This window comes from Eriocheir sinensis, chromosome 23 (genome assembly GCF_024679095.1).
Source record: "Eriocheir sinensis breed Jianghai 21 chromosome 23, ASM2467909v1, whole genome shotgun sequence".
Taxonomy (NCBI): Eukaryota; Metazoa; Arthropoda; class Malacostraca; order Decapoda; family Varunidae; genus Eriocheir; species Eriocheir sinensis.
The window spans coordinates 16547858-16556563 of record NC_066531.1 but is presented as its reverse complement, the minus strand read 5'-3'; the positions used below and the strand labels follow the sequence as shown (position 1 = coordinate 16556563).

At 36.4% G+C, this 8706-nt stretch overlaps 1 long non-coding RNA gene across 1 annotated transcript; it reads left to right on the top strand.

Moving 5' to 3' along the window:
• Positions 1-418: 418 nt before the first annotated feature.
• Positions 419-2642, top strand: LOC127002644 (uncharacterized). Its single transcript, XR_007756365.1, has 3 exons — positions 419-888; positions 1470-1638; positions 2201-2642. It is a non-coding gene; the product is annotated as an uncharacterized LOC127002644 (long non-coding RNA).
• The last annotated feature ends 6064 nt before the right edge of the window (positions 2643-8706 follow it).

Sequence of the window (8706 nt, the reverse complement as noted above, 5' to 3'; positions counted from 1 at the left end):
AGATAAGCAAAGCTTATTAAAACAGAAATACAAAGAAAAACTTCATGATGAAGTGGAATATCTGATGAAGGATACCTACTTTTCTCAAAGGCAAGACATCATACAAAGGAAAATGGATGTTCTTCATTTAAAAATAGAATGGCCTTATTTATTTGAGGCAGCAGGAATGTTCGTTCATTTTATGGAACTCACTGGCATTAACATAAGTGAAAAAGTAGAGTCTGACATTGCTAGTAAGGGAGCACGAATTCTAAAATGGATGGAAGAAGAACCAAACATGAATATAAGGAGAATTCAACAGGAACTTGTGGAGGCTAAATGCTCTGTTGATAATGGCAATGCAGAGGTAGCAGCTATGATCTGTGCTGCTATGTCTTACCTAAATGAAAAAGAAGAATCTCTGTATGTATGTGTAAAGGTTAGTTTTCTATATTAATAGTTCAAGTTGTATACAAAAGTAAATACCATACTAAACTGATGATCTAAAAAATTCCAATATGATCATACATTGTGTGCCTCTAACAATGCGTAGTAGTACAGTACTTTGACAGCTGAGTTCTGGGAACTGGAAGATTTTAACCCCTTGAAGTGAACCTTCTCTGTGTTTGTTCGTCCATCTGTACCTGTGCGTCGCACCGAGTACCTGTCTGTCTCCATGCACCTGTATGTATGTCTTGTCATTTTGTCCGTTTGCATGTATCTCTGAACTCTTTGTGCCTATTGTGCTCTATGTGTTTGTGTTGTTCTTGTAGGAGTAATTTGTTATATGTTCCCTAAGTGTGAAGGCTTTCATTTATATTTATTTCTGCTTATTCATTTTTCAGCCAACTGCAGCTAGACCTGAATTGGAAAAGGACCTTCCCAAGACACCATGTTTAATAGGCTTTGGTAAGTTAAGCTTGGCTGATATTTACCAATATTATCATGAAACCTAGCTTTTATTTTTATGGATAATGATATGCAACCAAATGAGGTTTAGTGCTGCAACCCTTAACAGTGTAAATTGTGGTAGGAGTACACAATTTTATGGCAAAAATATTGAATAATTCAGTTTATGGAGGTAATTTTGCATATAGATGGATAATATTGCTTTTTTCGGGGGGGAAAAAAGGATACATTCAGTAGAATGATGCTTAGGGTGAGTGATGAGTGCTGTAAGGAGAGAAAGCAGGCAAAGTTAATTATATTGCAACACCCTACAGACTATACATAAGAGAGGTGAAACTATTCTCATTATTTTGATTATTTTATTATTATTATTATTATTATTATTATTATTATTATTATTATTATTATTATTATTATTATTATTACATGATCTTTTGGGACAAAGGCTGGAGGTGGAGGAGGTTAAACATCTAAAAGCAGTTCCGTCTTAAGCATAGAAGGGTGGACGGAGCGGTTAGGATGTAAGAGGTGTATCATAAAATTACAAGAGAGGCATGTTAATTTTCTTTATTACATTTCAGGGGCATCAAGGTTGACGGCAACCAGATATATGTTGTCAATTGATGGTGTTGTTGTCACTGACCATATCGCAACATTTACTACTGGGCTGGCTATGCTGCTGGCCTCCTACTACAACTTCAATATAATGTACCCTGTTGATTCTGCATCGACACTGGAGTTCATTCAAAGGTAATTATTTTCTTAAATGGAACTTAAGGGTAAAAATGTCTAGAGGGAGGCGGGGGCCGAATGGATAAGGTGGTGAGCGTGGGGTCGGACTGATGTCTATGCATGGGTTCGAACCCCACCAGTGCCACCTTGAAACTTTGTGTCATACGCCGAGTGTCGTAAAATCACCTACATGTCACCCTGATAACCGAAATCTAGTTGCACATGCAACAAAGTTGAGTTCGGGGAGGGGGGGCATGGGTTTCTAAAAGTGTCACTATAAAATCCTTGCCTCCACCACTACCGGGCTGCCCTGAACGACATCAAAGGACACATAATGCCTACCGGTGCACACAGGCTAGAACAAAGAAAAAAATTCCATTGTTACCTGTCAAGAAATCATAATTTTCTTCTTAAATATCTTTACGGTATTCTTTTGAAACTGAGTAGATTGTTAATGAGCAACATCTACTTCTGTGGTATGCAGTTATAGCTTACATATTAAATTTAGTACATAGTGTTGTTAAGGCTGAAGAAAAAAGTCCAGTATTTACAACACGTATATTTCTGTCTGTCATTGCAGATGCTTTGTTGGCATCAATCCAGAGCGGGGCAGCAAGATTGAAGTAAAGAAGCACTGCAAGAGACGCACCCAAGTCCATCCCAGAGTTCTGTCCCTGATTAATGCTATTGCTGATGTAGAGTGGAGGTGCTAAATCCACAAGGTAATATTCATTACTTCTGAAAACATTTTTAATCTTTAATAATCTTTTGACTGCTCCCATTAGGGGTCGCTACAGCGAATCACTGTTCTCCAACGCGCTTGGTCTTCTGCGTCTTCCTGTGTCACGCCCACCACTTGCATGCCTCCCTTCACAGCATCCATAAATCTTCTCTTTGGTCTCCCTCTCTTCCTCCTGCTGGGTAGATCCTTGTCCAGCATCCTCCTCCCCACATACTCCTTGTCTCTCCTCCTGACATGTCCAAACCACCTCAGCCTCGCCTCTCTTGCTTTGTTCCACAACCTGGCGTACGTGTGTTATTCCTATGTCGTAATCATTCCTGACTTTATCCATCCTCGTCACTCCAAGAGGAAATTGCAGCGTCTTCAATTCCGCTCCTTCCAACTCTGCCTCTTTGTTATTTTTTGAAAAAGTTAGTGGTATTGTTTCCATACCGTACAGCTTGGCGGGTCTCACTACTGTTTTATTAATCTTCCCTTTTTTTCTTGCGGAAACCTTGCTGTCACATTATCACTCCTGCTGTCTTTCTCCATCTATTCCATCTTGATTAAACTCTCTTCTTTACCTCCCTACCACACTCTCCATTACCCTGTACAGTTGACTCTCGTTTAACCGACCCCAACGGGACCGGAGAGTGGTCAGATAAGTGAAAAGTTCGGTTGAGCGGGTTAGAAATAAAAAAAAAAGCAAAAAATTCTGAAATTATTTATACAGGCTCTACAGCACCTAAGCTGCCCTATGCACCCCCTGAAAGTATAAAATATGGATTAAAAAAATAAAGAAAGAAAGAAACCTACCTTTTTTCCCTCTTAGTACACTGCATGGACCTAAGGCAAGCAAAGGGCCGGGGTGGTACAAATGTACCCTCATGATTCCTAGACAGCTGTGTATTGTGTAATTATTTGTGTTGTTTGTGAAGTCTTAAGACAAATAACAATTAAAAAATTGGTTATCCGACTTGCTATCCAACCCCCTCAAGGGTCGGATAATCGGAGGTCGGATAAACGTGAGTCTACTGTACCATGAACCCCAAATATCGGAATTCGCCAACTTTGCCGTCTTTACACCTTTTAGCCTGTTGTCTCCCCATTACCTCCGTTGAGACACGTACTCAGTCTTTAATAATGCTCATTATTTTTTTCCCAAGAAATTGTGAAGCACTTCATAGGATTTGGTTAACTGAAAGTAGCCTCCAGGAAGTTCATGTACATTTATGTACTTCATTCATTGATTTACCATTTGATTTTGCCCAGAATCTCCTCCTATTGCTACCACACCCAAAATTTATTTGTTGATTTATAGCTTTTATTAGAGGTGTTATAGTGTTACCACACCAAAAAATTACTTATTTTCTTATAAATTTTATTAGCGATGTTATGAATACGTAGTGACAGTTTGAAATTGGTTGTATGTTTGTGACAGTGGAAGGGGGCTGGTCATTCTTATCTGGAAGCTTAGTGGGTCTTTTCTTTAGTCAGTTTTCTTCAATATAAATAAACATCTTGCCCTGTAGTATGTACCTAGCTGATATTCATGTAATATTACGTGTTCAAGAATCAAGACAGCAATGCCAATTTTGTTTCATGTTTATATCTTGGTCTTAATTATTACAGGTGCTGTCAGCCAGTGGAGGGGAAGGAACTGGAAGATGATAGAAACTGAGCGCTACTCGACTGTATCAAAGTACTCTCCATGCCTGATGATGCACAGTGTAATGAAATGTCTACAAGTAAGGTTTTTTTTCTGGAATGGTCCTTTGTAATGAAACACACACACACACACACACACACACATATATATATATATATATATATATATATATATATATATATATATATATATATATATATATATATATATATATATATATATATATATATATATATATATGTGTGTGTGTGTGTGCATGGATAAATATAATATTTTATGGTGCTTTAGTTTTAAAACTTTGCTCGGGTAATTTCTCCTTTTACCTCATTCAGATTCCAAAGGCTAGATTATCTTTTTCATGTGAACACAAGGAAATAAGCATTTAACAAGCCTGTCAAATAGGCATTCCTGGCACATGATAAACCTTACATTCCTTTAATGCTTCTCTCTTACCTTAAGAATGTTTTAAGACATTGAAAATGGTGATTTTATTTTTGTGTACTTTGGCTCAGGTGGAGTGTTTCCCTACAGAGATAAGGAATATTTTTGTACTTCTGTGTCCTGCCAAATCAGGTAGATATGTGATACTCAAGATCTGTTAAGAAAAGTATCGTTCATATTAAAAAAAGGTTCTTGAAGTGTAGCCGTCGATGTAAGTTATTCCATGGACTTCTAGAATAGATGGACAGGAAACTCCCAAAAATGGGAAAATTTATTGGGGGCTGATGCGCTTTTTTTGATGTTGTGATAAAACCGTAAGAGATAATTTCAAAATTCCTTTTGGATATTGGGGAGCAACTATTTCTGCTGACAGCTGGACCAAAGAAATGATGAAATCGCATAAGAGGAGTCCACACGGGCTCTTGGCCCCCAAAAAACTCCATTTTCCAAAAATCGGTCTTTTTATTCCTGAGCTCAAAATAATCAAAAGTATATGATGTTGGTGTCTAATTATATGTTTTTTGGGTCAACAAGTTCAATAAAATTGGTTTCAAACGTCTCAAACTTCAAATATATATATAAAAATACCAAAATTCAATATTTATTTGAAAGTCGCTGCATATTTATTGTATTTAATGTTTATGGAGCCAACAAATGGAATAGAACACATTTCAGAGGTGAAAAAGTTCACCTTCTTGTCCAAATACATAAAAAATCCAAATATCCGTTAATGTTATTCATATTATGGTTCAAAATTAGTAAGAAAGCAACATCTTGGCATTTATTTTCATAATTCGGAGGTTGACAAATTCAATATATACAATCCCTATCTACTATAAATATCAAATTTTGAGTACAAACACAGCAAAATTCAGTCTAATCTAGAAGTCCTTATTAATGATTCGTGAAATAATAATTTTAATTGTAAATGTTTCATATCATAAAATTAAATATTAGAAACCGTATCAAAATAACTTTTTATTTATACTATTTTATTTTTTAAGGGTCGTGACTCGTGATACAAAGAAGCAACAATGCCTAAGAAGTGTATTACCCATTTTGATGGTAAACCCTGCACTGGCAACTATGACAGCAGTAATGAAAAAGTGTCAGTCTTCAGGTTTCCAAAGGATCCACAAGAAAGAGCCTTGTGGGTAAATGCTCTGCCCAGCAAGGTCAATGTAAGGGACGAAAGTGTACTGTGTGAAAAACATTGGCCAAAGGATTTTCAGCGCAAAAAATGTCAGGGGCCATTAGGATATAGACCACATGATCCCCCATCTGTTTTTGGAACTACCCCTTCTTCATGTTTTGTGCTAACATCTCCCAGTCGTCTAAGGGATGTAGATAATCGTACTGTATCAGGTGAATCCAGGAGAAAACAACAGAAGATTGAGTCTGAAAAATCTGACACTATTATGAGTTGGGATGATCTTAAGAAGTATTCTCAAACAGTAAATCTTGTGAGTGACATGTCAGAAGATAATGTAATAAAGCTAGCTTTATCATATTCAGAGCATTCCACCAATCATAACATTCTCAATATTCATAAATAGGGACATGAAAGTGAGAGCTTTCAAAGGCAATACATCTGTATCGCTCCGTGATGTTATTACTGGGTTTGATTGGAGGCTAAGTAAGTATTCAGAAATTGACAAAGTGATTGAGAAAGTCTCATCTTTTCCTATAGACATTCACAATGAACTCACACAATTATCTGAAACTCTAACTGAGCTGTGTAATGATTCAGATGACATTGATGAACAAGTAAAGGAAAAGATTTTGTTTCTATTAGAGCAGGTGAAAATGTGTTGTGTTGGTTCTAAAGGTAGGCGTTACAGTGGTCAGCTTATTCAAAGTGCAGTTGAGCTTATGCTTCGTAGTAGAAATTGCTATAGATCATTATTAAACTTCTTATCCTTACCTAATATAAAGACATTAAAATCATACTTTGGAAAACTTGGAAGCCCTGAAAGTATTGAGGTCTGTAAAGAGGTTATTTCTAGCGTGTTTGCAAAACTGGATGGGCTTGAGAGATATTGCTTCATTACTGCTGACGAAATTCATGTGAAGCCTTCAGTGCAATTTCAAAAAGATCAAATAATTGGATTTGCTGTAGATTGTGAAGAACAAAAGGTTGCAAAAACAGTTCTAGCTATAATGATAAATCCATCAATGTGTGTGCACGCTTTTGTTGCTCGTCTCCTACCTATTAACAGCTTAAAACATGAATTCCTGAAAAAACAAATTGATATTGTTATGGAGATTGTATTTGAAGTTGGTGGATTTGTTTTCCTCATAATGACAGATAATCATTCCGTGAATCAAAAAATGTTCAAAGTATACCACCAAAACAATGCTAGTGCAGCCATCTATTCAGTTGTACACCCACATGATAATCCATACTTTAAAGAACTTTTCACATTCTATGATATGACTCACTGCTTGAAAAACATTCGGAACAACTGGGTCACAGAAAAAACACAAACGCTACAGTTTATTGATGCAGAAACACAAGCCTCCCACTTTGCAAAATTTTCTGATATCATCCAAATTTTTAATGAGGAAAATGAATCCTGCTTGAAAGAAACCAAACTGTCATATGCAGCACTGTATCCTAACAATTTTGAAAAACAAAAGTGAAACTAGCTTGTGATCTATTTAATGAAAAACCGTGGCAGCTTTAGAAAAGAGAGGTTTGATCAGTACATCACTTTTTGTAAAGATGGTGACAAGAGCATGGAACATGTTAAACATCAAATCTCCTAACAAAGGATATAGAACAAACGATCCTGACAGAAAACCCTACAGTGACAAAGGTGACAACAGACTTGAATATATAGAAAAGGTTGCAGTCTCATTCAAACTAATGGACAGTTCCATCAAAGGCGTTCGGAAACATGGGCTTACCAGTGAAACCAGTAATGCGCTCCATCAAACTATGACTGGATTAGTTTCCCTTATCAAATGCCTAATAGATGTTGGCTTCAAATATGTTCTCAGTGGAAAAATACAAAGTGATCGATTGGAGGGTGAATTTGGAGTCTACCGCCAGACCAGTGGGGGAAATTTCCACATCTCCACGTATCAAGTGTATAATGGATTGAAGCTACAGAGAATCAAGCTCTTCAATCAACTAGAACTTTCAGACAAACTTCAAAGCTCAGGGATCAGCGAGTGTTGCAAGGGCGTGGCGCACAGTGAAGATGATCAGGAAATTATTGATTCATGTTTTCAAATATCAACAACACTTACAGAAATAGAAAAGTCTGCTCTGTACTACATATCTGGCTATGTTGCTTTCAAAGAGGATGCTGCTTAGACTCTACTCCTGTTATCACTAATGCCAATTCAGAATTTCTAGATAGGGTGTCTCGCGGTGCTCTTGGACATCCCCCTGGTGAATTATTTGATCTCTCCCAGTATTTGTATGCCTTTTTCAAAACAAGAGAGAAAAAATGTTGCCCTCAAGTCTTCCTAGATGCATATAAAGTGATTTATGAGTTCTCAGCTTTAGATATTCAGAATATAGATAGTAAGCTTAGAAGATTCAACAATTGCTTTATCAAAGCATTTGCAAAAGACATCAATGACAAATTAAAACATGCTGACCCAAAGTGTATAAAGCAAGGGCGGATAAGTGGACGCAGAACTGTTCCAATCTAAAGCTGACACACAAGGGAAATGTTGATGTTACATTTGCTTAAACTATTTAGACTGAATTTTGCTTATTAGACTGGATTAGACTGAATTTTGCTGTGTTTGTACTCAAAATTTGATATTTATAGTAGATAGGGATTGTATATATTGAATTTGTCAACCTCCGAATTATGAAAATAAATGCCAAGATGTTGCTTTCTTACTAATTTTGAACCATAATATGAATAACATTAACGGATATTTGGATTTTTTATGTATTTGGACAAGAAGGTGAACTTTTTCACCTCTGAAATGTGTTCTATTCCGTTTGTTGGCTCCATAAACATTAAATACAATAAATATGCAGCGACTTTCAAATAAATATTGAATTTTGGTATTTTTATATATATATTTGAAGTTTGAGACGTTTGAAACCAATTTTATTGAACTTGTTGACCCAAAAAACATATAATTAGACACCAACATCATATACTTTTGATTATTTTGAGCTCAGGAATAAAAAGACCGATTTTTGGAAAATGGAGTTTTTTGGGGGCCAAGAGCCCGTGTGGACTCCTCTTATGCGATTTCAACATTTCTTTGGTCCAGCTGTCAG